The sequence below is a fragment of the Nyctereutes procyonoides genome, unplaced genomic scaffold (genome assembly GCF_905146905.1).
Source record: "Nyctereutes procyonoides isolate TBG_1078 unplaced genomic scaffold, NYPRO_anot_genome, whole genome shotgun sequence".
Classification (NCBI taxonomy): Eukaryota; Metazoa; Chordata; class Mammalia; order Carnivora; family Canidae; genus Nyctereutes; species Nyctereutes procyonoides.
Genome location: NW_026575043.1, coordinates 329,802 through 357,459, shown reverse-complemented (window position 1 = coordinate 357,459; position 27,658 = coordinate 329,802). Strand labels below are relative to the sequence as shown.

The 27,658-nt window shown below is 45.3% G+C and overlaps 5 non-coding genes across 5 annotated transcripts; 4 read left to right on the top strand and 1 right to left on the bottom strand.

The window, feature by feature from the left end:
• Window positions 1–3,417: 3,417 nt before the first annotated feature.
• Window positions 3,418–3,490, top strand: TRNAF-GAA (transfer RNA phenylalanine (anticodon GAA)). Its single transcript has one exon. It is a non-coding gene; the product is annotated as a tRNA-Phe (tRNA).
• Window positions 3,491–4,072: 582 nt separating this feature from the next.
• TRNAF-GAA (transfer RNA phenylalanine (anticodon GAA)) lies at window positions 4,073–4,145 on the bottom strand. The gene has a single exon. It is a non-coding gene; the product is annotated as a tRNA-Phe (tRNA).
• A 1,374-nt stretch (window positions 4,146–5,519) lies between these two features.
• Window positions 5,520–5,593, top strand: TRNAT-AGU (transfer RNA threonine (anticodon AGU)). Its single transcript has one exon. It is a non-coding gene; the product is annotated as a tRNA-Thr (tRNA).
• A 3,374-nt stretch (window positions 5,594–8,967) lies between these two features.
• Window positions 8,968–9,039, top strand: TRNAA-UGC (transfer RNA alanine (anticodon UGC)). Its single transcript has one exon. It is a non-coding gene; the product is annotated as a tRNA-Ala (tRNA).
• A 2,512-nt stretch (window positions 9,040–11,551) lies between these two features.
• Window positions 11,552–11,623, top strand: TRNAA-CGC (transfer RNA alanine (anticodon CGC)). Its single transcript has one exon. It is a non-coding gene; the product is annotated as a tRNA-Ala (tRNA).
• The last annotated feature ends 16,035 nt before the right edge of the window (window positions 11,624–27,658 follow it).

Sequence of the window (27,658 nt, the reverse complement as noted above, 5' to 3'; positions counted from 1 at the left end):
TGCCTGTAGACCTGCTCAGATATTCTATTTCTACTTGATGATGAACTGATGTTGTGCATGCTCAGTTTCACAGCAGCATGGATTAGAGAAGACCTCTGTCATGACTGTAAGCCCTATTCTCGTGGTAAATTAGTCATTCGTGCTCAAGCATTCAAGCTCTCCTGAACCCAGTAGCAAGCCAGAAACTATATATATATATTTTTAAAGAGGATAATAATTTGCAAAGGATGCTGTAGTTTTGCCACTAAATCCCAAAGGTTTGTCATGTGATTCACTTGTAGAAGAGTGCTAAAATTCCAAATGCCATTTCTTGCATAGACACTTGGAGTACTTTGGTGTGTCATAGAGGAGAGGAGTCAATGTAGGCTTCATACAGCCTGGACCTTTTGCACAACTTTCTTTTTCCTGGGCTTCACACAAAGTAAGTAGCTTTCCTAGATAGAAGAGATTGGTAGTTGCCAAAGGCAGGGGTGGGAGGCAAAATGGGTAAAAGGAGTGATTTTCATTCATAAAATAAAGAAGTCCGGGGGATGTAAGGTACAGTATGGTGACTACAGTTAATAACACCGTGTTACATATTTGAAAATTGCTAAGAGATTACATCCTGAAAGTTCTTATCACAAGGAAAAAAAAATTTTTGTAACTCTGCATGATGACACATGTTAACTAGACCTACTGTGGTGATCATTTTGCAATACATACAAATATTGAATCGTTATGTTGTACACCTGAAAGTAATATAATGATATATGTCAATTATATATCAATTAAAAAAAAACGTGGTAGCTTTCCAAGCTACTTGGTAAGTCAATCAGAATATTAGGTCCAAATGACTCTGTTCTGCCTCCAAAATGTAAGAGACCCACTGGACATTTTATTTCTTTTCTAGTGGTAGGAGCCAGAAGCAGCAACTTGCTCATCACCTCTGAACGGCTATCTCAACATACTCCATAAAAATTTTACTGAGATGACGGGCTCCTGAACTTCTGTAGGGCTCATTTCTCCCTCTGTGGCTCACATGTATTGTACCAGTGAGTCTAAAGCACCTGCTACTTTTAGACCACGGGGTCAAAAGCGGGTCCAGTAAGTCTGTGATTATCAATATAATGGGCCAATGCCATACCCTGAAAAATGGAGAAGTGATCAATGTCCCATGACTAGATTATTTTTTAAAAGATTTTATTTATTTATTCATGAGAGAGACAGAGAGAGAGAGAGGTAGAGACAGAAGCAGGCTCCATGCAGGGAGCTCAATGTGGGACTGGATCCCGGGACTCCAAGATCACGCCCTGAGTAGAAGGCAGGCGCCAAACTGCTGAGCCACCCAGGGATCCCTCCATGACTAGATTATTAAAGGCTGGGAATATTAAATGATCCTATGGTGAGAGCAGAAGTATCTTGCTGGCCCTGCCAACCAACAACCATGCTTGATGGCTGTATTAGTTTGCCAGGGCCACCATAATAAAACACCATAGGTTCAATGGCTTAAACAACAGAAATTTATTTTCTCACAGTTCTGGAGGCTCAAAGTTCCAGATCAAGATGTCAGCAAGTTTGGTTTCTTCTGAGGTCTCTCTCCCTGAAGCAACCTTCTTGTGTCTTCACATGTCTCTCCTCAGTTTGCATGTTTTCTGTGTCCTTATCTCTTCTTTTTCTAAGAACGCAGCCCATAATAAGTCATGCTGGGTTATGACCCAGCCATATGACTTCATTTTACCTTAATTATCTCTTGAGGGGCCCTATTTGTAAATACAGTCGCAGTCTGAGTGGAACTGTCAACCACAGGAATGGGACTTCAACATATAATTTTGGAGAGGCAGAATTCAGCCCCAAATGGTCAGTTTCTATCAGCGTGAAGAATGAATAATTTTCTACAGCAAGAGCCACACGTCAAGTACCAGTGGCCATGATTATCTGTTCCAGTAAGGAAATAATTTCATTGTAATTGAAATCATTACTTCCTTAAATTCACGATAGCATGCTGCTGCCTTCGGCACAGGCCAAATAGGCCAGCTGAATGGAGAAGTCGTAAGAATCACCACCCTGGACATCTTTCATGACCTTGTTCATGGCATTTATCTTTAGAATTCTTCCAGAACTGCAGTATCTTTTGTGTCTATTATTTTGGCCTGTACAGAGAACTCTGATAGCTTCTGGCTGGCCTTTCTTCACTTGGTATCTCATACATCAGGAATCCAATCTAGATCTCCTTGAATGAAGAGGATACTGGCCCCACCTGAGAAAAGTATTTGGTACACAGCTAAAAATGTATATGGCAAATATTTTTTTCTAGCCTTCCCAGAAGAAACTCCACTTGTCAAGACAATCATGTGCTGGAGATAGAATGTTTGGAGATTATTGGACACGACTCTGAACTGACACCAAATATTGGAACACAAAATGCCACTGTGGTCTATCGGTCAGAGGGTGACTGAGAGAGATCTTGTGATCAGTAGAATCAGGTCTGTTTTACTGCAGGCCTATTTCGATCTCTGATTTCACCCCATAGTTATTTCCCAAGATCCAGGATGCCCAGTTGCAAGAGACAGCTCCTCCAGGATCCCATCATCACAACTGGATTCAAGGAATCATTTTAATTGTAGTGTCTATGACTGTCACTCTTGGCCAGAAGAGAATAGCCACTGCAGGCACTTCTTGGGAAGGAGGCTGTTGGTCTCCTCACCAACACATTTCTCAAGGACTCAATGACTCAATGAAGAAGGTCCTCTAGAACAGGAGTTTTGGCAAACCTTTTCTGTAAATGGCCAAAGGTAAATATTTTAGAATTTGCAGGTCACATGGCAAAATCAAGGATATACTTACATACATGAGAGGAAAAAATTTCCACCTTAAAAAATGAGAGTATATTAATAGTTGAGTAAATTATTCTTACTGCTAATAATTGGAAGAATGGAATTCTCTTTGGGGATAATATTTTGCTTAATTGGGTTTCAAAGTTAGTGTTCCCTATCATCAAAATTTCTCAGCATTTTTGGAGATAACGAAAGACGGAAGAACGAAAAGAAGAGAAAAATGAGGGACCTCGAGAAGTATTTCCTTTGGTTTCCTTCACTCTCTGAGCGGTGCCTGGGTCTACTCACAGGCTGCAGAGGAGCAGAAGGGCTTCCGGGGTTCACCTCACCACCGCCCTCCTCCTCCTCCCCCTCCCCCTCCCCTCCCCCACAGGCCGGTCCCCCTCCCCCGCCGGGACCACCGCCCCTGCCCCCCCACCCCCCACGCCGGGATTGGACCCACCCGCGCACACGTGGAGGACGGTGGACGCCGAGTTCCTGGGCCGCAAACATACTGGACAGACGGACAGTCCCACTTGAGGAATCTGAAGCCACCCGGAGCGGAGGTGGAAGACAAGCCGAGTGCTGAGGGGGGAAAGAGCCAAGAAAAGGCCTTTTCCTAGCGGCCGAGATAGCTCAGTTGGGAGAGCGTTAGACTGAAGATCTAAAGGTCCCTGGTTCGATCCCGGGTTTCGGCAGCCGCGAGCATTTTGTCCCCTCTCCGGGGTTGTGGCGGGTCCGCCCGCGCAGGACCTCACAGGACTGATGGGACCGTGTGCGAATAAAACTTCACATTACACACTCTGAGTTTTGAATTTCATAAACTTAAAGTGTCACGAGATGGTAATCTTTATTTTTTCGAATTTTTGAACTAGTATCTGGTGCTCGCTTGGGCCGCACATGCTCGGTGCACCTGGTCCGGCTGTTTCGGGTCGCAACACAGCAGGCGCGGGGACGGGCTGTGGCTGCCCCCTCCCCTGCTCTCTGCCTCCCACCGGTAGTCTCGCCCATAGTCGCCCAGACGGTAGCAGATGCACAACCACGCCAGGGTCCCGCGAGTCTCTGCACCGGGAGGTTCCACGGCTGCCCTGTTCCCACCGCCTGTGCAAGCGACAAAACCCGACCCCTCGACCCCTCAGTTACGGAGCTCAGACTCCGGTTACCGCATCGCGCCGGGATCTGTGTGCACCTGGTTGGTGGTACCCACGGAAGTCCTCGACGACGGTCCTGCGCGGGCGGGACCCGCCACAACCCCGGAGAGGGGACAAAATGCTCGCGGCTGCCGAAACCCGGGATCGAACCAGGGACCTTTAGATCTTCAGTCTAACGCTCTCCCAACTGAGCTATCTCGGCCGCTAGGAAAAGGCCTTTTCTTGGCTCTTTCCCCCCTCAGCACTCGGCTTGTCTTCCACCTCCGCTCCGGGTGGCTTCAGATTCCTCAAGTGGGACTGTCCGTCTGTCCAGTATGTTTGCGGCCCAGGAACTCGGCGTCCACCGTCCTCCACGTGTGCGCGGGTGGGTCCAATCCCGGCGTGGGGGGTGGGGGGGCAGGGGCGGTGGTCCCGGCGGGGGAGGGGGACCGGCCTGTGGGGGAGGGGAGGGGGAGCGGGAGGAGGAGGAGGGCGGTGGTGAGGTGAACCCCGGAAGCCCTTCTGCTCCTCTGCAGCCTGTGAGTAGACCCAGGCACCGCTCAGAGAGTGAAGGAAACCAAAGGAAATACTTCTCGAGGTCCCTCATTTTTCTCTTCTTTTCGTTCTTCCGTCTTTCGTTATCTCCAAAAATGCTGAGAAATGGAACCCAAGGACCGTATACATTTGCTAAAGGAATACAGTATGAACAGTGCCAGACTAGACATTCATCACAATGGTTCCAACTCACGGGAAAGCAACTGTCACAAAAACCAGAAAATGTAAGTTGGGACAGCCATCAGAACAGAACTTCACAGAAGAGGACGGGAGGGGGGAGGAGGAGGAGACGACACCTATCAGTTCCCTCCTGTCATCCTCATCTGGTAGAAGACTGCTGACAATCCGCTACAGGGTTCCCCCTCCCCACCCCCACCCCCACCAACGCCCCTCCTCTGCCCGCGCGCCCCCAGCCCGGAGCCGCCTTCCCCGCGCCCGGCCCTCGGGTTCCTGCTGGTGTGCGGTTCCCTCTCCATAGGGCCTGGTTCCCGGGGCCGCTCTGCAGACTCTGGTCCTGGAAACCTCCCTCCCCGAGCGCAGGTGGCGGCGGCTCGGGCCTCGGGAGTGCAGCGGGGACCCCGCGGGGACCCCGCGGGGACGGCACGGAGGCCTGGGAGCGCGGGGCCTGGTCCGCAGGACCTCGCCGCCCACCGTGGGGCTGGGGCGCCTTCAGTCACCTAGTCAAGGTGCAAAAGGGGCGAAAAGGGAAGAGGCCCTGCTGCAGCGGCGCGGGTCTTGACCCTTCACCAAACCGGCCTTGAGAACAAGCAATTCTCTTGCGGCTTCCCGCCCGGGTCGGTGCTCGGGGATGTCTGCGCAAAGCCCCCCGCCCTCCGCCTGCCGGTTCCCCCGAGGCGCATCCAGGCTCCAAGAGCGAGAACACCCCCCAACTGGGGCGTGGGCCGCGCTCGTTGCGACCGGGGGACTCTGAGCCGGTCAAAAACCGAGAGGATGAAAGCCCGAGAAAAGGTGGGGTCTGCTCAGAAACAGCTGCAGGGCAAGATCCATCTCTGAAGGGAGAATTTCCGCGGCCTTTCGTGTGGGCTCCGTGGCTTAGCTGGTTAAAGCGCCTGTCTAGTAAACAGGAGATCCTGGGTTCGAATCCCAGCGGGGCCTGGGGAGTGTTTCCTGTTTGCAGGTTTGCTCGCCCCTCCCGGAAGTGTTTTGCTCTTGTAGTTTTTATTTCCACCATAGGCCTCCCCTCCGCATACTCCCTGGCCCTTACTACGCACCCCACGACTTCAGACGTAACAGATAGCATCCCAAGACGTTAGAAACAAAGGGGAACTGGTTTGATCACAGCCACACAAGTCAAGACTGTATTCAGGAAGCAAAGAGCAATGAGGTGATATTAGCACACAACCCTGTTTTCTCAATGTGTCTTTTTATAGATACAGACCACAAGTTCCCTTGGGATATCTCAGGTATCAAGTTCCAATTTGATTTCATATAGTCATGAACGGACTAATTGAAGTTCCGAGAGGGAACTCTGTGGGCATGAATTTTAATACGATACCCACAGGTGCTCTTGAGGTTATAATTCACCTATATGTGTGTGGGAGCCTGGAGGTGGCCTCGGAGATTGGTGTATCTAATCCAAGAACTTTGTGAAAGCATACTGTGAATGTTGATGGACTGTTGACCAGCCGGGCTGCATAAGGTACAGGTCCAGTGAAAATGAAAATGCAAGATCCTTTACTCAAAACAGGAGAAGCCTGCAGTCCACCCCCCGGCTTGGCCCTGCGCTTGCCTTCTCCACCTGCTGTATTCCAGCCATCACACCTGCCCCTGCCTTGGCAGGTGTAAAATCAGCGCTGATATCAGCTGTGCTCTAACAGAAATCCAGAATCTTTACGGCTGCGCATGTAAGGCCTTGTTTTAATTCCTTTGAAATAAAAAATCTGAAGTGTAATATGCGATCACTCTTGGGGGCACGTGTAAGCAGTGGTTTGTGGCTTTCTCCCCAACATCGATTCTTCCTCTTGACTGTCCTGTCATCCAGTAAACAAACAAATAAAATTTTTAAAAATTTAAAAAGTAGAGAGAAAGTACCATTAAAAGTAACAATAAAATATAAAGCTTTTTCCTTTCTTCGTTGGTCTTTCTCAACCTATTATGTATTTTTCATTTACTTATTTAATATCATTCTAATTAAGTAGAATTAACATTGTAAATTATCAGCATGAATTTTATTGTTCACCTTTATTTCACACATCAAAATCCAAGGAGCATTGCGATCGCTGTGTGAAGAAAGAGATGCAGGGAAAGACAGACATGCACATTGTGCTCATTTCCTTTGTTCACATACCATGCTCCACTATCCCATTGAACCTCGGTTACAAAACATAAATTCAAAGATGTAATTATTATGGAGTTTGAAGGTGGCAAATAGAGTCGCCTGTCCTCAGTTCACCAAAGCACCCACCCTGCCAAAACCTGGGGTTGAACTAGGGATCTTCAGATTTTCAGTCTAAGTCTCTCCCAGCTGAGCTATTTATGCTACCCAGGAGCAAAGTTTCCCAGTATTTATTTTTCCAAACTTGGATTGTTCTCAACTTCTGTTTTAGGAGATTTCAGATTAAAGGTTGCTGTTTAATCATCCAGTACATTTTCTTACTCAGAAATTTGGAGAACCTATTGCCTCTCTCTTTTATGGCTTGGATCCAATTCCTGGCAGCGAGGGAAGATAGGTGAGAAGGAGGGCAGAAGAGAGGTAATTGGGCTCCAACAGAAAGACTTTCCACTCTTCCTCATCTTGTGACTTAACCCAGACCTGTCTCAAAAAATTAAGGAAACTAAAGAAAAAATGTGTGGGGTCCCTTACGTAGAAAATTTTTGTGACCTTGGGTCAGACAAATATTTTGTAGATATGACAACAGAAGCATTTGATAAATGCAACCTCATCAAAAAATTTTAAATCCTGTTCTGTGCAAAATATGTTTAAGAGAACAGAAAGGCGTCACAGACCATGAGACAACCTCTGCAAACCATATATTTGATAAAGAATTTCCATCCAGAGTATATAAAGGGCTCTAAATAATCAACAATAAGAAAATCTGATTTAAAAATAGCAAAATATTTAAGCAGATACTTTGCCAAAGCAGCAATAAGGATGACAAATAAGCAAAAGAAGCTCAACATCAGTGATTAAGTAAATATTAATTAAGGCCATAATGACACACCATTGCAGTTATAAGAGTTGCTAAAATCTAAAAATGTTAGCCATACCAAATGTTGGTTAGAATGCAGAAGAAATGAAACTCTCATACACTGTTAGCAGTAATAGAAAAGTACTATTTTGAAACACTTTGGCAGTTTCTTAAAAAACTGAAGATATACCAACCCCATGATCCAACCACTCAAATCCTAAGTATGTATCCAAAAGAAAAAATAAAACAATTGTGTCCATACAAATTCTTGTGTACAAATTTTTGTATCAGCTTTATTTGTAATAGCCAATAACTGGAAACAATCCAAGGGCTTAGCTTAAATGGGTGAATGGATAAACAAATTGTGGTATATCCATACCATGGAATACTACTCAGCATAAAATGGAGTAAACTATTGATACGTTAAACATGGGTGAAACTCAAAATAATTATGATGAAAGAAAGAAGTGAAATCAAAAAAGTAAATATATGATCCCATTTGCATAAAACTTTGGAAAATTCAAACTAATCTATAGTGACAGGAATTACATCAATGGTTGCTTGAGAAAGGAGAGGCAGGGAGAAGTACGAAGTTGAACTCAAACATTTTCTTCCCCTCTCTCTCTCTGTCTGTCTCTTTCTCTCTCTTTCTTTCCCCTTTTCTCCCTCCGTCTCTCCCTAACTCTCCCTCCCTTCTACCCTGCCTCCTTTTTTTCTCTTTTCTAAACTTTCGAACCAGCTGTAGGGTGAAGACCACTTTTGAAGATATGGAATTGAGGAATCCAGCATGATTGGAAATGAGCAATAATGATTTTCATTTTGCATATAGGTTGTCAAAGTGCTTCCTTGGTTTTCTAGAGCAAGATATCCTGGTCTTGAAGTTGGCTGGTGAGAAAGGCAAGTAGTCTAGAAAGTGAGGAAGAGAGTGATTACAGACCAGACACTTGAAGAGGTGGGTGCAGACAAGACAGCCAATGGAAATCAGGTAGAGTGATCTGTGGAGGAGAAAGACATGGTAGAGAAAAAGAATGAAGGGAAACTCCTAACTCAAGACTTTCCAAAGTGGTTCTCAAAAACAAAACAAAACAAAACACAGGCATTAGGGCAGTAAGAAGATCTTAGAGAAGACTGTCCCTGGCTGGGAAGAACCTAGGAGCAGGAATGGTTTAAATCTGGACTTAGAATTTACTATTCTGGAAAACAATCCAATTTAGAAACGTAGAATTAATTCAGTTAACAGAATAAATTTTCTGACACACACACACACACAAATGGCCTTGCCAAAGAATACAGAAGATACCACATTTCCTAATATATCACAAAACAAGCAGTTGTTGTCTGGGGGGTGTAGCTCAGTGGTAGAGCGCATGCTTTGCAGGCATGAGGCCCTGGGTTCGATGCCCAGCACCTCCAGAGGCATTTCTTTCAGTTTTGCTCCACATTGGTACATTCTTTCAGGGATGCCAAGTCTACTTTTCTGTTTTTTGTTTTTCTGCTCACATGGAAAGTAAAAATGACTGGTGAAACATCAGAAGAAAGAAAGGAGAAGAAAAGACTTATTCAACAGCCCCAAATGCAACCAACTTTGTCACCTGGACCATCATTTTGCAATAGGACTTAAAAAAGGAAGATCCAAGTGAGAGGAAGAGAAAGAGGGAGGGAGAAGGGATGAGTGGAGGAGAGAAGGAGAGGGAGAGACCCCTGTGCAACTTCTTTAGCCAGAATAGCTAATCCTAAAGACAAGAGAATGAGAGAAATTAGGGTGATGTGAGCAGGATCTCAACTGTCTCTGGAAAAACACTTCAGATGGCAAGCCGAATGCCTTGGACAAACAACTATCCCTGATCCTTTATTACATACCAGGAACAGAATACAGGAATTCAAACACAGGCTTTTGTTTCTTCAGTTAAGAGCCTGAATAAAATGACTAAGGAAAATCCCGTCATTGATCTGCTTTAATTTTGGAGACAAAATAATGTTCATCTCTGGCAATACAGAATACTTCACTTTCAGGTAAATCCAGGTAATGGAGAGGTCTTGGCTTCTAAGAAGTCAACCATCTCCTTGTCTCCTTCCCATTCAACTGTACCTGAAGATGGCGAAAACGAGATGCTCTGCACTGAATGCATGCTGTGGAAGCAAAAGACCCTCTCTTTCAATAAACCAGCCCCTGTGAACAGTGTTTCTGCTCAAAGATTTTCCTTTGGAGACTAGAGGAAGTGATGCTGTTTCCTTGCACAGACAGTTTACACGATCTGCAGGTTCTGCTTTTGCTTCTTTTGCAATAGCCAGTCTCAGAAGCTGCTCTGTGAGGAGTCTGACTACAATGGGATCAGCATGCTATGAGAAAGCCCAACCTAGAACCATGGAGAGAAAAGTGAACAGGAAACTAGATAGAGAAGCACTGATACACCACAGTGGAGCCTCCTCAGACCTTTGAGTCCAACCCTGCTACCAGCTAAATAAAGAGCAGTGAACAATCCCAACTGGCTCCCAGCAGCAGAAGGGACCCAGCCAAAATTTCTGACCCAGAGAATTGTGAGCAAATGTAATTGATGGTTTAAAGTTGTTCAATTTTGAGAAGTTTGATATGTAGTCTGATATAATTAAAATAGTCATAGATCAACAAAGAGGGTCAAAGAAGAGATAATCATCTTATCTGGAAGCTCAGGAAGCTCATGGTAGGAAATGAGACCTTTACTTTTGTTCTAAGGAAAATTTAAGACCATAGCAAAGAGTATAAACTTTTAAAAAATGAGATCGATGTAGGACCAATCCCATTTTTTCCCATTAATACCAATAATAAGTTCTTTATCTACTAGTCTTAGTGGATAACTTTAAGTCCTTACTCTATCCACTTCTAAAGAGCGCTCTCCTCCCAGCCACAAAATATCTGAAATTCAGGTTCAGAGATGTCTGCAGATTGTAATGTGCTTAGGGCAGACATCCTCAAGAGGCTAATCCACAGACATTTAAATTTTGTCATTTCTAAACCCAAACTATACATTTCCCTCTTATTGCCCTACCTATACACAAATCAACAAACCAATAACAACAACAACAAACAATTCTCACCCCTCCTCCTATATTTACTATTCTTTGCAAAAGGTGTCACCATCTGCAAAATCCAACCTGCATGCTTTCCTAAATACTAAGTATTAGACTTCAATAAGATTCCAAATCCTGTATCAATCTACATTGTTCCTCAAATTTCTCCCTTGCCTTTCATTGTTAAATTCATTGTTTCAGGGATCCCTGGGTGGCGCAGTGGTTTAGCGTCTGCCTTTGGCCCAGGGCGCGATCCTGGAGACCCGGGATCGAATCCCACGTCGGGCTCCCGGTGCATGGAGCCTGCTTCTCCCTCTGCCTGTGTCTCTGCCTCTCTCTCTCTCTCTCTCTGTGACTATCATAAATTTAAAAAAAAAAAAAATTCATTGTTTCATCTATTTAGCAGATCCTTGAAAGAGCCTCCAAAGTTGCCTGCCTAGATCAGGACAGCGTAAAAAAAATCACTGTACTGTATACATTTACGGCTTTCTCAATCTGTTGCAGTCCTGGATTTGACCTGTCCCGCCCCCACGCCCCGCCCATCCTGCTTTTTAGAACCCAGTCGAGTCAACAGCAGGCTTGAAAAATGGAGCAACATACACCAACGTGCTCTTTAGAAAGCCCCAGTTGATTTCCATATAAAAGTTGGAAATAACAGAGAGGAAAAGGAAACATGATTCTTCAACAGGACTTGAACTTAAACTCCTATATCTCACATGAAAAGGCTAAAACTCCACTGCTGACTTAAATCACTTTCACGATGAAGGTGCTTCCTGAAATCTAGTCGAACTGGGCACATTTAGTTTCAACAGAAACTAATGCGAGCCACAGATACAATTTAAATTTTATAGGAGATCCGGGGAAACCTCGAGTGGGTAGGGGTGTAGCTCAGTGATAGAGCGTGTGCTTCGCACGTACGAGGTCCCGGGTTCAACCCCCGGCTCCTCCAACCGTACTTTTTCGTGCGCTTAGCCACGTTTCTCCTGCTTTATTAAAATAATATACAATCCAATGTATTCTCTTCAATATTATGCCATTTCTACTCCATGGGACTTGGTGCCACCCAAGACACGAACATTCACAGAAGAGAGAAAAGGAAGACAGCTGCACTCGTCAGCCTCAACACCGCCTGAAACACCGAGCTGCAGTCCCGTCCACAGACCCATTCACTTTAGGTCTCATGAGGCAGAATCCCTAAAGAAAGGGAAGAAAAAAAAAAAAAGAGAGAAACTAGGTCTGTGAAGTTTCCTAAGCTTTAGAGCACTGTGCGGTCCAAGGCGCAGGGGCCGGTCTCCCCTGCTCCCCAGCGCGCCCCAAGCGCGCTCCCTGCGCGCCTCGTGTGCGCCTCCAGTGCGCCCCCAGTGCTCACCCGGCAGGCCGCCCGCCAGCCCCCAGAACGCCCCCAGCGCCCCCCACCCTCGCCTCGGAGCCCAGGTGGTGGCGCCGGGCCCAGCTTCTGCAGGGGTGGGGAGTGGGGTGCAGTCTGCAGGCGTCAAGGGAGCCCAAGACCCGTGCCTAATGGACTTTTAAAGCCTAATCTGGGAGCTGGAGCTGGGGGAGGGAGAAGGGGGCAGGCGTGGAACTTAGATGCCTCCCGGTTGAGGTGCTTGTCCAGGGGTGAGAACCACTCCCTGGGGTATGCAGCTGCGGTACCGAGGGAGCTGAGCTGTGGCACAGTTGAGCGAGGAGGAGACAGTGCATGTGGGTGCTGTGGAGAGGCCAGAAGTGTGCAGGAGAGGGCGCCTCGTCGCGTTGAGGCGGAGGTGGGGGGGGGGGAGCAGGAGGAACCAGAAGGACCCGGGGGACTTGGGCACGTGGCGTTGGATCCATACCTCTGGATCCTCACCAGTACATGGGCTTTGGGCAGCGGGGCTGCGCCTCCGGTTCCACCTGGGATGTAGGGACCCCAAGGTTCTCTTCAACCCACGGGAGGTGAGCTTAAAACCTCTTGTCCCACGTTTCAAGATAGCTTGCTGCTCCTTCCCCCTCTGTACATAAACTTTCTTGACAATGGATTTTGGAAGCTTCCGAGTTTCACCAGAAGTGCTTTTCCCTTGGACAGTAAACACTTTTTCACAAGAAAAAGCTGGGCTCGCGGCACCCCAGGACTGGTGATTGGGCAGACCTAGGGTGCCCATGAAGATTAGGGGGGAGTGCGGGGTGCAGAGGTGAATGGGGACCTGAAGGCGGGAAGGATGTATTAACACAGGCTCAGCTGAGCAAAAGGGCTAGGGAGCAAGCATCTAAAGGGATTTTCCCAAGGGTCTCCTTCCCCCATTTCTGTCTTTTCTCTCCCCCACTTCTTAATAATAATGAAAATTAGCAGCAAAGCAGAACTGGCTGCTTCTGAATGGTGCCAGGCATCCGGGTGGCCTCTGATGGCACCCTAGGGAAAAGGGTGAGACTGGGTCACCCCCTCCACCCCGGTCAGGGGCGGTGGACCGAATCCAAGGACTCGTGCCTGCTAAACATGCACTCTACCACTGAGCTACAGCCCCTCAGGTGGCTAGCAGCAGGGCTCCCCATGGCGTGTATTTACAGCCTCATCTGAAGATGAGGGCAGGTTTTTTTTTTTAAGATTTTATTCATTTATTCATGAGAGACACAGAGAGAGAGGCACAGACACAGGCAGAGGGAGAAGCAGGCTCCACGCAAGGAGTCCGAGATGGGTCTCCAGGATCACGCCCTGATCCGAAGGCGACGCTAAACCGCTGAGCCACCCGGGCTGCCCGAGGGCAGGTTTTTCCGTCTTTGAAATCTCTGGGACTGACTCCAGTGTCAGTTGTGACAGGAGGACAAATGCATTCTGACCCCTCCTCCCCTCCCTCAATGGAAGGCTGCTTTTTGCCAACGGACTGCTCGGCCCGCTCCAGGCCACCGCGAGGGTTGGGCCTTTTTGTCAGGTCTTCACATCCTCCTTGTTGAACAACGTCCTTCTCTGCCCAGGAAACTGCCAGAAAAGCCAAAGGAGGTGCAGGGGTGGAAGGAAGAGTGGATACAAAGACGCGCCCCGGGAGCCCCGGGAACGCACACGGACCCCGGTGGGGCTTAGGACCGGCGGTCACTGTTCCCAATCCTCGGCGCGCACGAGTGGCAGGTGAGCGTCTCAGGCTCCTGGTAGGCTCTGGAGAACCGGCTCCGGGGACCACTGGCCGCTGTGTCTGCGCGTGGGCGGGGGGCACCGAGGAGAGCAGACCAATGTGGACGCCCGGCTCCCTACACTGTCCCCTGCAGACCGAGCTGCCAGAACGAAGAGGTGGGGGGGGGGTGGCCGGGGAGAAGGGGGCCAGGGAGCACAGCCGCGCCTGCACACGCCCGCGATTTCATCCATCCTCAGGGCGCCAAGGCGCCGCTTCCCACCTGGAGGCAAAACCTGGTGCAACTGTTAACCTAGATGCCGATTTTGGACAAAATTCCAAGCCTTCAGGCAGAAAAGGGGGCGGGGAGGACAGGTGCCTGCACAAGTTCTGTTATTGCCACACAGGAAGGAGAGTGCTGGGATCTGGAGGGAGCTCAGGAGGGTCTGCAGGGGAGGAGTGGAGTAGGGAGAGCACCAGGCTCCAGGCGGGACAAAGGTGAAGCCGGGGGAGGAGGGAAGAGGCAGTGAAGGCAGGGACCGAAGAAGAGTAGTTGGCGAGGTCTCAGTGGACAGGTAGGATAGGTAGACAGGGCAGGAGCGAGGGTAGACAGTGACCAAGCTCCGCGTCACTGCCGCAGGTGTCCAGACCCTTGGAGAAAGAAGGTAAGTGGTTTGAGAGGGGGCTCCTCACCGGAGCGGCTCTCCTCTTGTTTTGCCAAAGACTACCGGACTCAGAGTGTCCTGTTGCAGCATCCGGCGGCCCAGCGGTCGCGCATCTGGAGCATCTGGAACAGTAGACCTGGTGCTGCATGTGCTGCACCAGCCATAGGAGCAGCGCTGAGCTTAGAAACACACTCCAATCCAGAGTGTGGGCATTTCGCTGGCAGCAATGGATTTTTTTTTTTTTTTTAGCGTGTTTGAGTTTGAAATACAAGGGAAAGAATGAGGGGGGAAGGTTAAGCAGCGACTACACCTGCTTTATTTGAATTTGGATTCCCGCTGAAACCATGTACTTGTAGATGGCGGAATTGGAAGCGCATCAGGCCTTGAGTCTGAAGATGCACCAACGCAGTTCTGGTGTAGATTCTTTCAGCTTTGCACAGCCTCTTTTAAACTCACATCCACAAAGGGCTGAATCCAACTTCCTTTGCGAGTAGCTCTGGGAATGTTTGCAGTGTACTTTACCATTCACATGATTATGATTTTGTTTAACTGTATGTTGAATGTGACAAGGAAATCTCCATAGATATCAGTGGCATTGGCCCTGTAAGTCACCCTCGTGTTAATTGTGGGAGCCAAGCTCTGTAAGAAATGCACTCAATCTGCAGCAGATTTGCTCTAAATCCTTTTAAACACTCTCTTCTCCTGTATGTCTAAAACAGATCTTTTTTTATCTTGTAAGTAAAATTTAACTTTGGAACAGTACAAGATTTGCAGGGAGAAAAAACCTGAGAGGATATTACAGAGATTTCTTATATACCCTGCCCCCAGTTTTTCCTATTATTATCTAACATTAAGATGATACATTTAGGGGCACTTGATTGGTTCAGTGGGGTCAGCCTTTGGCTCAAGTTATGATCCCAGAGTCAAGCCCCACTGCTCAGAAAGGGAATCTGCTTCTCCCTCTCCCTCTGGTTCCCCCTTCAGGGGCTCTCTCTCAAATAAATAAAATTTTTTAATGTTTTAATTGGAATTCAATTTGCCAACATATAGCATAACACCCAGTGCTCATCCCGCCAAGTGCCCCCCTCAGGGCTCATCACCCAGTCACCCCAACCCTCCTGTCCACCTCCCCTTCCACTACCCCTTGTTCATTTCCCAGAGTTAGGAGTCTCTCATGTTTTGTCACCCTCACTGATATTTTCACTGATTTTCTCTCCTTTCCCTTTATTCCCTTTCGCTAATTTTTATATTCCCCAAATGAATGAGACCATATCATGTTTGTCCTTTTCCGATTGACTTACTTCACTCAGCATAATACCCTCCAGGTCCATCCACCTCGAAGCAAATGGTGGGTATTTGTCGTTTCTAATGGCTGAGGAATATTCCATTGTATACATAGATCACATCTTATCCATTCATCTTTCGATGGACACCGAGGCTCCTTCCACAGTTTGGCTATTGTGGACATTACTGCGATAAACATCAGGGTGCAGGTGTCTTGGTTTTTCACTGCATCTGTATCTTTGGGGTAAATCCCCAGCAGTGCAATTGCTGGGTCATAGGGTAGCTCTTTTTTTAACTGTTTGAGGAACCTCCACAGTTTTCCAGAGTGACTGCACCAGTTCTCATTCCCACCAACAGTGCAAGAGGGTTCCCCTTTCTCCACATCCTCTCCAACATTTGTTGTTTCCTGCCCTGTTAATTTTCCCCATTCTCACTGGTATGAGGTGGTATCTCATTGTGGTTTTGATTGGTATTTCCCTGATGGCAGGTGATGTGGAGCATTTTCTCATGTGCTTGTTAGTCATGTCTATGTCTTCTTTGGTGAAATTTCTGTTCGTGTCTTCTGCCCATTTCATGATTGGATTGTTTGTTTCTTGGGTGTTGAGTTTATTTTTATTTTTTGGGGGGGGTGTTGAGTTTAATAAGTTCTTTATAGATCTTGGATACTAGCCTTTTATCTGATATGTCATTTGCAAATATCTTCTCCCATTCTGTAGGTTGTCTTTTAGTCTTATTGACTGTTTCTTTTGCTGTGCAGAAGCTTTTTATATTGATTAAGCCCCAATAATTCATTTTTGCTTTTGTTTCTCTTGCCTTCATGGATGTATCTTGCAAGAAGTTGCTGTGACCAAGTTCAAAAACGGTGCTGCCTGTGTTTTCCTCTAGGATTCAAATAAATAAATTTTTAAAAAGAGATGGTAACATTTACTAAATTAACAAACCAACATTGATACCTTTTTATTTTATTTTACTTTTTAAAGTAATCTCTACACCCAGTCTGGAGCTCAAAGAGTCTTGTATATCAAGAGTCACCATGCTCCACCAACTGAGCCAGCCTGGCACACTGATAGATTTTTATTAAATAAATTCCATAGTCACCTGGGTGGCTCAGCGGCTAGGCACGTCTGCCTTTGGCATGGGGCATGGTCCTGGAATCTGGAGATCGAGTCCCGCATCAGGTTCCTTGCATGGAGCCTGCTTCTCTTTCTGCCTAGGTCTCTGCCTCTTTCTGTACCTCTCATGAATAAATAAATAAATAAAATCTTAAAAAATAAATAAATAAATTTCATAGTGTATTCAAGATTTTCTTGGTTTTTAGCCTAATAGCTTTTGTCTGTTCCACAAAACCAAGTACATTTAGTTGTCATGTGTCTTTTTTTTTTTTTTTTTTTGGCTATGATATTTTCTTAGATTTTTTTTTTGTTTTTTTTTTTCAAAGATTTTATTTATTTATTCATGAGAGACACACACAGAGAGAGGCAGAGACACAGGAAGAGGAAGAAGCAGGCTCCATGCAAGGAGCCCAATGTGGGACTTGATCCCAAGTCTCCAGGATCATACCCTGGGCCTAAGGCAGCACTAAACCATTGAGCCACCAGGGCTGCCCATTTTTCTTGTTTTCAATGACTGTCTTAGTGAGGGTTCTCCAGAGAGACAAAACCAATAGAATATAAAGAGATTGTCAAAGACAGTAAAAATTAAAGCCAAATCAATGAACTAGTATTGACTAAAGGTTTGCTGTGTACAAAAGGACAGTTTCTGAACTGAAAGTCTTCAGTTCCAGAACTGATATGAAACTCAGGGGCAGCACAGCACAAGATGGCTTGAAAAATGAACATTAAAACAACTGGTTATGGGACACCTAGGTGGCTGAGTGGTTGAGCAGTTGAGCGTCTGCCTTCGGCTCAGGTCATGATCCCACAGCCCGGAATCAGGCTCGTTAGGGAGAGCCTGCTTCTCCCTCTGTCTGTGTCTCTGCCTCTCTCTCTGTATCTCTCATGAATAAATGAATAAAATATTTTTAAAAATAATAAAATAAAACAACTGGTTATTATAATGGAGGTTTCAAGGCAGCAGGGGGTGGGTTAAAGTGGTTATCCTATACCATTTTATTTTAGAAGATGACTTAAGTTTCTTTTATGATTATTAGAGACATTTACAAGTAATAACCTCAGTTAAGTTTCACTTGTATTCATGAAATAAGCTAGATTTGGCTTTGCTTATGTGGCTTCCATGGTTATGTCTGCTTGGGGAATTTTCAAGTGTATTCTCCATTGTATTTTATTGTAACAAGATACCTATGAAGAGATTTAATATAGGAATTGGCTCATGAAGTTATGAATGCTGAGAAGTCCTGTAATCTGCCATCTACAAGCTGGGACCAGAAAACCTAGTGACATAATTCAGCCCCAGTTGGAAGGCCTATTAACCAGGAGCACAGGATGTCTGAGGGCAAGAAAAGAGAGATTTCCTAGCTCAAGCACACAGAAAGATTCTACTTTCTTTTGTCCTTTTGTTCCTTTTTGACCCTCACTGGTGAGGGAAGATCTCTCTATTCAGTCTACTGAATTAAATGCTAACCTGCTTTCACAGACACACCCAGAAATAATGTTTTACTTATCTGGGCATCCCTTAGCCCAGCCAAATTGACACACAAAATTAGCAATCACAATAACTATGATAGCTTAGAGGGATTCTCGTCCGGTATGTTGTAGGATGCTCCTCTACTGGAATTCATCTGCTCTTTTTGTCATGATTAGGCTGGGCTATGAGTTTTGAGGAGGAAGACCACAGAGGGAAATATATATATATATACACACACACACAGAGGGAAATATATATATATATAGAGAGAGAGAGAGATATTTATATTTATATATATTTATATTATATATTATGTATAAATCTATATATAGAGATCATATTTTTCATCACATACTAAGGTATATATGGACAGCATGACTTATCATTGTTGATATTAACTTTTTAAAAAAAATTGTCTTTTGGAGGTCTTCCAAACAACAGCTGGACTACACTAAATACTTTTCCAGCACTTTGCAGAAAAAGATCCCAAAGGAATGAGATGTATTTGCTGTGTTTCACATCTTCAATTAGCTCAAAAATCACTGTGATACTTTCTGTTACAAATTCTACAGTTCAAAAAAGAGAAAATTTACCTACTTAGGCTAATTATACAAATAATTTTTTATATAATTAATTATTATTATAATGGATAAATGTTTTTAACTTAAGCACTCTTTTAAGTAGGCACTGTTCTCAAGGTGGGGCTTGAACCCAAAACCTCTGAGAGCAAGAGTTGTATTCTCTACTAAGTCAGCTAGCCACGCATCCCCAAATGTTTTAAATTTAAATATGTCTCAGCTACTGTGTACAAATGTCAGATTGGAGTGGCAAGTTTCTTGAATCAGAAATGCCAAAGAGAGGCTCTAGCCTAATGATTTCAAACTTAGTGGACTTTTTCTTGCCAACTCTTAGGTTTATCAATACCATCCAAAAATGCCACCGATTTTTATGAAGACTGTATAGCACAAGCCGATTTTTTGTCCTTGGGTACTGAAATACAGATCTCGAGTTACAATCTCCTGTATCTCCACGTATGTTCTTTATTCCATAACCACAACTTTCTTGTACTTCTTCATTGTTCTATCATGACTTCCCTGCTTACATGACAAGAAGACCAATGATGTAGTGCATTGCCTTTGCAACTGCGGGGGTTCTACTGCATAGTCCTTGGTACCACAAAGGATGGCTGTTTTGGCAAAAGGAGGACAAGATGGGACAGGAAAAAAAGTGGGAGAGAGTCCAGTTTACCATACATTTTCATCATGAAATGTGCCTACCACAATACTTATAAGTTCACCTTGAGTTCTATTTTTCAGTAACATTGAAGATCACAACAGGAAAAAAAATGGAAAGAGGAGGAAAAATAAAGAACCTAACAGACATCCTTGTTTAGTCTCTTATTTTGACTCAGGAAAGAGACAGTAACTAGAGAAGCCAGAATTGGCCCAAGAGAACTTCCCTACCTCTCTCTTTTCTTCTGGCTCCCTCCCCAACCCATCCAATCAGCACCACCAAAAACTGGATCCCAAATCATTAGGGGTGAGTGGTAAGCACGTGAGTGACCACAAAAAATGGCAATGCATAAGGAATATAAAATCTTCCCAAAGTGAAAGTTAAAAATCTTATGAACAATTGAAGGAGTTGATCTATTAATCCCTCTGAGTGGCTCAGAATAGTTCAAGTAGGACAACCTAGGGCTGCCTCCATCCCTGGTCAAGAACCAAGTTTTGGTAAGATGACTGGCTGTTTTGGTCAACATCAAGTCTGCCTTCACAGGACTTTCCCACAAATCATGTGATGGAAATGCCATTACCCTGTGCTTCTAATAAAGGCAAATAATGGGAAGATGAGAGAATAATTGACTTGCTAGCTTTGAGTAATTTTTCAGAAGTTAGATCCCTGAGCCCAGATAGTTCACCCTCTATGAGGGTGCCTGTTCCAGGCTCGGCATCCCTCACTCCCTCCAAACCCCTAACTCTTAAATAGAAGCCCCCCTGAAATCCAGTTTTCCGGAGAAATGTTCGCAGTCGGCTCTTCCACCCTCCCATCCCCTTGTGGGCCTCTGCTGGCGGGTTCTAGAGTGGGGCTGCCGCATTGTAGGGAACCGTGCATTAGTGTTTTACTAGCCTCTATAGTGATCAGAGCCCAGTGACAAAATGCAAGTTATTAGTAACTCAGGAGCACACAACAGGCTTGCTTCTTTCAGGACTCTGAACTCCTTTGAGGTTCACAAAGCTACTCGAGGGTGCACCGGTAGGAATCAAACGATTGTTTGCCAGTAAAGGAACGACAACCACGAAGGAACTTGAACCCTCATTCTTCTGTTCCAGAATCAGATGCCTTATCCTTTAGGCCACACCGCCTGCCAGTGTGAACATATCTCCAAACCTGGAAGCTAAGATGTAGAAGGTTTCTCTGCTTTCAAAGTTTTAACTTTGCAACTGGAGGAAATTTTAATTTTCAACATTCTAAAAAAAAAAAAAAAAAAGGACTAAAACTCCATGCGGAATCCCTACTAGCAGTTACGTGGAGCTGGTGCGCGGGGAGCTGGTCCTCAGGACGTGACTCCTTGAAGGTCCCAGGCGCGTGGAGGACCAAGCGCTGTGGTGCAGAAACCACAGCCCAGAGCCCGGTGCGCAGCGAGCAGGGTGGGGGAGGGGACGCCAGGGCTCCGCAGGTTCCGACCTGGTGCCTCCTCTAGGAACGGAAGGGCCTGTAAGCTCCAGCAAGGCTCCCCGGTTCTAAAGACCAGCTTTAACGCCCTGGACCGACTGTCCTAGGATTCATTCCCGCGAAAGGCTTTACCCACCTGACTACAGCAGACCAGGAGGAGCGTCGCTGGACGAGAGGGGGCCTCTGCCTCCCCGAGAGGATGGGGTCTCCAGGTCCGAGGTGAACTGTGCTTACCTGCAAACACTCCACTCCAGGGAGGACATGAGGGTGACAGTCCCCCAGAGGAGAGGCCGCCTGCCCGCCCCCCCTCCAGCGCGAGCAGGTGACGAAGGTTCCACTTCAGCGCCCTGCAGACTGGCCCGCTGTCTATGGGTCCTCCCCACCCCCCCCCCCCAGCCCGCAGCCAGCAGGTGCTTCGGTGGGAAAGAGGAGAAACCCGCCAAGCCCTGAAGTAGAGCACCTGCAGACCTCTCGGTTTGCTCATCCTCATGCTTTCCTGGAAGCAGCCAGTTACTTGGAAAAGACAAACACCCCTTTCTCTGTCCTGGGCCAGGACTGTTTTTCCTCTGAAAGAAATGAGTCCTTCTCAAGTCTCAACGTTGTTCGTGAGCCGCCGGATCCCCAAGGCCGGCTGGGTGAGGGCAAAACCAAAGAACTATCTTAGGTCACCTTCTGGACGGGCTGTTCTAACACGCACAACCATTTCTGAGACCAACAGAGGCTAAGTGCCAGGGCCTGGATCAGACGGGTCTGCTTGGACCAAGGAAATGCCTCCAGATATTTCCTGTGGAATCAACTTGGTTAAATTAACCCTTCTTTAGCAATCCTCATATCAGATAAATTAAAGTTTATCCCAAAGACTGTAGTAAGAAATGAAGAGGGACACTATATCATATATCATACTAAAAGGGTTTGTCCAACAAGACCTAACAATCATGAATATTTATGCCCCTTAATCTGGGAGCTGCCAAGTATATCAATCAATTAATAACCTAAGTAAAGGGGCAACCCCGGATGGCTCAGCGGTTTAGCGCTGCCTTCAGCCCAGGGCGTGATCCTGGAGACCTGGGATCCAGTCCCACATCAGGCTCCCTGCATGGGGCCTGCTTCTCTCTCTGCCTCTCTTTCTCTCTCTGCATCTCTCATGAATAAATAAATAAAATCTTAAAAAAATAACCAAAGTAAAGACATGCTTAGATAATAATACACTAATAGTAGGAGACTTCAACACGGCACTTTCTGCAAATAACAGATATTCTAAGCACAATATCACCAAAAGAAACAAGGGCTTTAAATGATACACAGGACTAGATGGATTTCACAGATATATACAGAACTTTCCATCTGAAGGCAACTGAATACACATTCTTTTCAAGTGCACATGAAACTTTCTCCAGAATAGACCACATACTACTGGGTCAGAAATCAGGTCTCAACCAATACCAAAAGACTGGGATTGTCCCCTGCATTTTTCAGACCACAATGCTTTGAAACTAGAACTCAGTCACAAGAAAAAAATTGGAAGAAACACAAACACGTGGAAGTTAAAAAGCATCCTACTAAAAGATAAATGGGTCAACCAGGAAATTAGAGAAGAATTAAAAAGATTCATGGAAACTAATGAAAATGAAGATACAACCATTCAAAATCTTTGGCATACAGCAAAAGCAGTCCGAAGAGGAAAATACATCTCAATACAAGCATCCCTCGAATAATTGGAAAAAATTCAAATACACAAGCTAACCTTGCACCTAAAGGAACTGGAGAAAGAACAGCAAATAAAACCTACACCAAGCAGAAGAAGAGAGATAATAAAGATTCAAGCAAAACTCAATGAAATAGAGACCAGAAGAGCTGTAGAAAAGATCAACAAAACCAGGAGTTGGTTCTTTGAAAGAATGAGGTAGATAAACCATTTGCCAGCCTTATCAAAAAGAAAAAAAGACTCAAATTAATAAAATCATGAAAGATAGAGGAGAGATCACAACCAATACCAAGGAAGTAGAAATGATTTCAAAAACATATTATGAGCAGCTATACTTCAATAAATTAGGCAATCTAGAAGAAATGGGTGAATTTATGGAAAACCACAAACTACCAAAACTGGAACAGGAAAAAATAGAAAACCTGAACAGGCCAATAACCAGGGAGGAAATTGAAGCAGTCATCAAAAACCTCCAAAGACTCTAAAATCCGGGCAACCCCGGGTGGCTCAGTGGTTTAGTACTGCCTTCAGCCGAAGGCATGAACCCGGAGACCAGGTATGGAGTCCCACGTCAGGTTCCTTGCATGGAGCCTGCTTCTCCCTCTGCCTGTGTCTCTGCCTCTCTCTCTCATTCTGTGTCTCTCATGAATAAACAAATAAAATCTTTAAAAAAAACCAAAACTCTAAAATCCAGGGCCAGATGGCTTCCAGGGGAATTCTATCAAATGTTTAAAGAAGAAACAATACCTATTCTGCTAAAGCTGTTGCAAAGGAAAGAAAGGGACAGAATACTTCCAAACTCGTTCTATGAGGCCAGAATCACCTTAATTCCAAAACCAGACAAAGACCACACCAAAAAGGAGAACGATAGAACAATACCCCTGATAACACAGATGCAAATATTTTCACCGTCTCCTCCTTGCTCAACTGTGCCACAGCTCAGCTCCCTCGGTACCCCAGCTGCATACCCCAGGGAGCGGTTCTCACCCCTGGACCACAAGCACCTCAACCGGGAGGCATCTAAGTTCCACGCCTGCCCCCTTCTCCCTCCCCCAGCTCCCGGTTCCCCAGCCAGTGATCGTGCACCCGGTGAGCTCTCTGGTGGAACCGGGGTTGCACGTGTTTGTAAAGCTCCTGACTCCCCGGTTGGGCAACCGCTGCGTTCTGATCTAAAGCCCTTTCTCTAGTATTAGACCGGTCGCTTCGGGGCCACGAAGTCACTCACCAAGTTACTTTTGACTGTTGTTTCTTCTCCAGGCGCCCATTTCGGCCACGTCCCAGCACCAGCTGAGTCTCACCCTGTGGTTCCCTGTGATTCCAGGGGGAGGACGGGAGGCGGCGGGGACACCAGGAAGCGGAGCTGATCTGCAGCTTATCGAGATATTCAGGAAGGTGCAGATTTCATTTAGGGAGAAGAGTATAGGGATGACGGGATCCCCGGGTGGCTCAGCGGTTTAGCAGCTGCCTTTGGCCAGGGCGTGATCCTGGAGTCCCAGGATTGAGTCCCACATCAGACTCCCTGCACGAAGCCTGCTTCTCCCTCTGCCTGTGTCTCTGCCTCTCTCTCTTTTTCTGGAATAAATAAATAAAATCTTAAAAAAAAAAAAGAGTATAGGGATGAAAAGTGAACGAGGGACGCCTGGGTGGCTCAGTGTTTGAGCCTCTTCCTTTGGTTCAGGGCGTGATCCCGCATTCCTGGAATGGAGTCCCACACTGAGCTTTCTGCTTGGAGCCTGCTCCTCCCTCTGCCTACGTCTCTACCTTTCTGTGTCTCTCATGAATAAATAAAATAAATTTTTTTCTAAGAAAAAAGGAAAAGCAAATGAACAAGAAGACACACTAACTTAGGATCACTCCCCAAACTTATCATATTTGGTCACCACAAATTTTGCCAACGGAATGGAAGCATCTATTCTTTGAGCCCTTGTCATGGCTGAGGTTTGACTCTTGGTCCACAAGCCATGGGGTGGGGTGGGAGGTTGTTATAAGAGGACAACTGCTACTGGGAGCAGTGCTTGCTTGTGTCCAGAACCACCACCCTCCTTGTGCAACTTTGTGGGTCTCAGAGACAGAAGGCAGAGTCCTCCAGACAAAACCGCTGCCAGGTTTCCTGACTGTGATGCAGTGACTGTGACAACATACACTTACTGTTTTCTATTTGGGATGTTTCCTTTTTCTGTCTGGATCTATTTCCTGAGGCCACGTTTCAGGTTCTGTTCTCTTGTGCCCTTCCTCCAGCATTTCCTGCTGGGATTATGGCCAGAGCATTGGAGGTGCAGAGACCCAGGTGTGTAATGATGTGGGAAATCAGTGATAGCACCAGATTTCCCAAAGAAGGAGCAACACGCCTGGAGTTCCAACCTGAAGTCACCTGAGTTAAGGTGGGCCATGCATGTCTATGGTTGGGGCTTTGAGGTTCTAGAGGTCGGCTACTCCCTTCCCCTGGAAAAAGATATCCCACATGTGGATGCCCTCGTGGGTTCTGTGGCCAGAGTTCCGTTGCTTTATCTCTCATAGCTTTTAACACTCATGTGAAAGATTCTCTGAGGCAGTTTCATGGCTCCATGCAAAATGCCGTGGGGCCCTAAAGAGCAAGAGGAGAATCCTACCTGAGAATCCGTGCTTGGCAAAAACAGACACGTAGATCAATGGCACAGAATAGAGAACCCAGAAAAGGGCCCTCAACTCTATGGTCAACTAATATTCAAAAAGCAGGAAAGACTATCCACTGGAAAAAGGACAGTCTCTTTAATAAATGGTGCTGGGGAAATTGGGCAGCCACGTGCAGAAGAATGAAACTCAGACCATTCTCTTACACCATACACAAAGATAAACTCAAAATGGATGAAAGATCTAAATGTGAGACAGGAATCCATCAAAATCCTAGAGGAGAACACAGGCAGCACCCTTTTTGAACTCAGCCACAGCAACTTCTTGCAAGATACATCTGTGAAGGCAAGGGAAACAAAAGCAAAAATGAGCTATTGGGACTTAATCAAGATAAAAAGCTTCTGCACAGCAAAAGAGACAGTCCACAAAACTAAAAGACAACCTACAGAATGGGAGAAGATAGTTGCAAATGACATATCAGATAAAGGGCTAGTATCCAAGATCTATAAAGAACTTATTAAACTCAACAACCAAGAAACAAACAATCCAATCATGAAATGGGCAGAAGACATGAACAGAAATTTCACCAAAGAAGACATAGACATGGCCAACAAGCATGTGAGAAAATGCTCCACATCACCTGCCATCAGGGAAATACCAATCAAAACCACAATGAGATACCACCTCATACCAGTGAGAATGGGGAAAATTAACAGGGCAGGAAACAACAAATGTTGGAGAGGATGTGGAGAAAGGGGAACCCTCTTGCACTGTTGGTGGGAATGAGAACTGGTGCAGTCACTCTGGAAAACTGTGTGGAGGTTCCTCAAACAGTTAAAAAGAGAGCTACCCTACCACCTAGCAAGTGCACTGCTGGGGATTTACCCCACAGATACAGATGCAGTGAAACCCCAGGACAACTGCACCCCGATGTTTATAGTAGCCTTTTCCACAATAACCAGACTGTGGAAGGAGCCTCGTGTCCGTGTCCATTGAAAGACGAATGGATAAAGAAGATGTGGTCTATGTATACAATGGAATATTACTCAGCCATTAGAAACGACAAATACCCACCATTTGCTTTGAGGTGGATGGAACTGGAGGGTATTATGCTGAGTGAAGTAAGTCAATAGGAGAAAGACAACTATATGATTTCACTCATATGGGGAATATAAAAAATAGTGAAAGTGATTATAGGTGAAAGGAGAGAAAGACAATAAGGGAATACTATAAACAATTGTACACATATAAATTTGACCCAAAAGACAATAAGGGAATACTATAAACAATTGTACACATATAAATTTGACAACTTAGATAAAATGGACCAGTTTCCTGAAAAACTGATACTTCCACAACTAACTCATTGTGAAATATGTAGAGACATATAGTAGCCTTGTAACCAATAATACTGAACTTGTAACTTAAAAACTCTCAAAAAAGGAATTTCCCAGTCCAAGAAGGTTTCATTAGAGAATTGTATGTAAATATGTAAAGAATTAACACTAACTCTATACAACTTCTTTTAGAAAACAGAAGGGAAAATTTCCCAATTCATCTTTCTTTTTTTTAAAGATTTTATTTATTTATTCATAGAGACACAGAGAAAGAGGCAGAGGAAAAAAAAGAAAAAAGGAGAAGCAGGCTCCTCACAGGAAGCCCAATCTGGAATCCCGAAGCCGGAATGACACTCTGAGCTAAAGGCTCAATGGATTAGCCACCCAGGCATCCCCCCAATTCATCTTATGAAACTGCTATTAACCTGATTCTAAAACCAAAGATAGTGCCAAATTTATATATACATGCAAAACCCTTAGTAAAATATTAGCAAATAGAATTAATCAATATATTAAAAAGTTATACACCATGACCAAATGTGGTTTATTTCTTGGGTACAAGGCTGGATAAATATTTTTAAAGCAATCTATGTAATCTGTCATATTAACAGAATAAAGGGAAAAATCATATGATCATATCAACTGAAGTAGAAAAGGAATTTGACAAAATTCTACACACATTCATTATTTTGTAAAACAGAGGAACTTTCCAATTTCATGAATGACATACCACAATAACCCCACAAAGCTATAACTCACATTATATTTAGTGGTGGAAGGCAAAATATCTGCACATGCAAAGAGGGGTGAGTGCTGGCTTGTCCATGCTTACTAGTCTTATCCAACATGGTGCTGGTAGTTGCAGCCAGTGTAATACAAGGCAAAATTAAAAGAAATACAGATAAGAAAGGAAAAAATTAAAACCCATCTCAAGAAAATGACATAATCATCCACATAGAAAATCCAAGGAATCTATGAGGGGAAAATATCCTCTTAGAACTAAAAAATGTAATTCAACCAGGTCACAGGATAATATAAAACATACAAAAA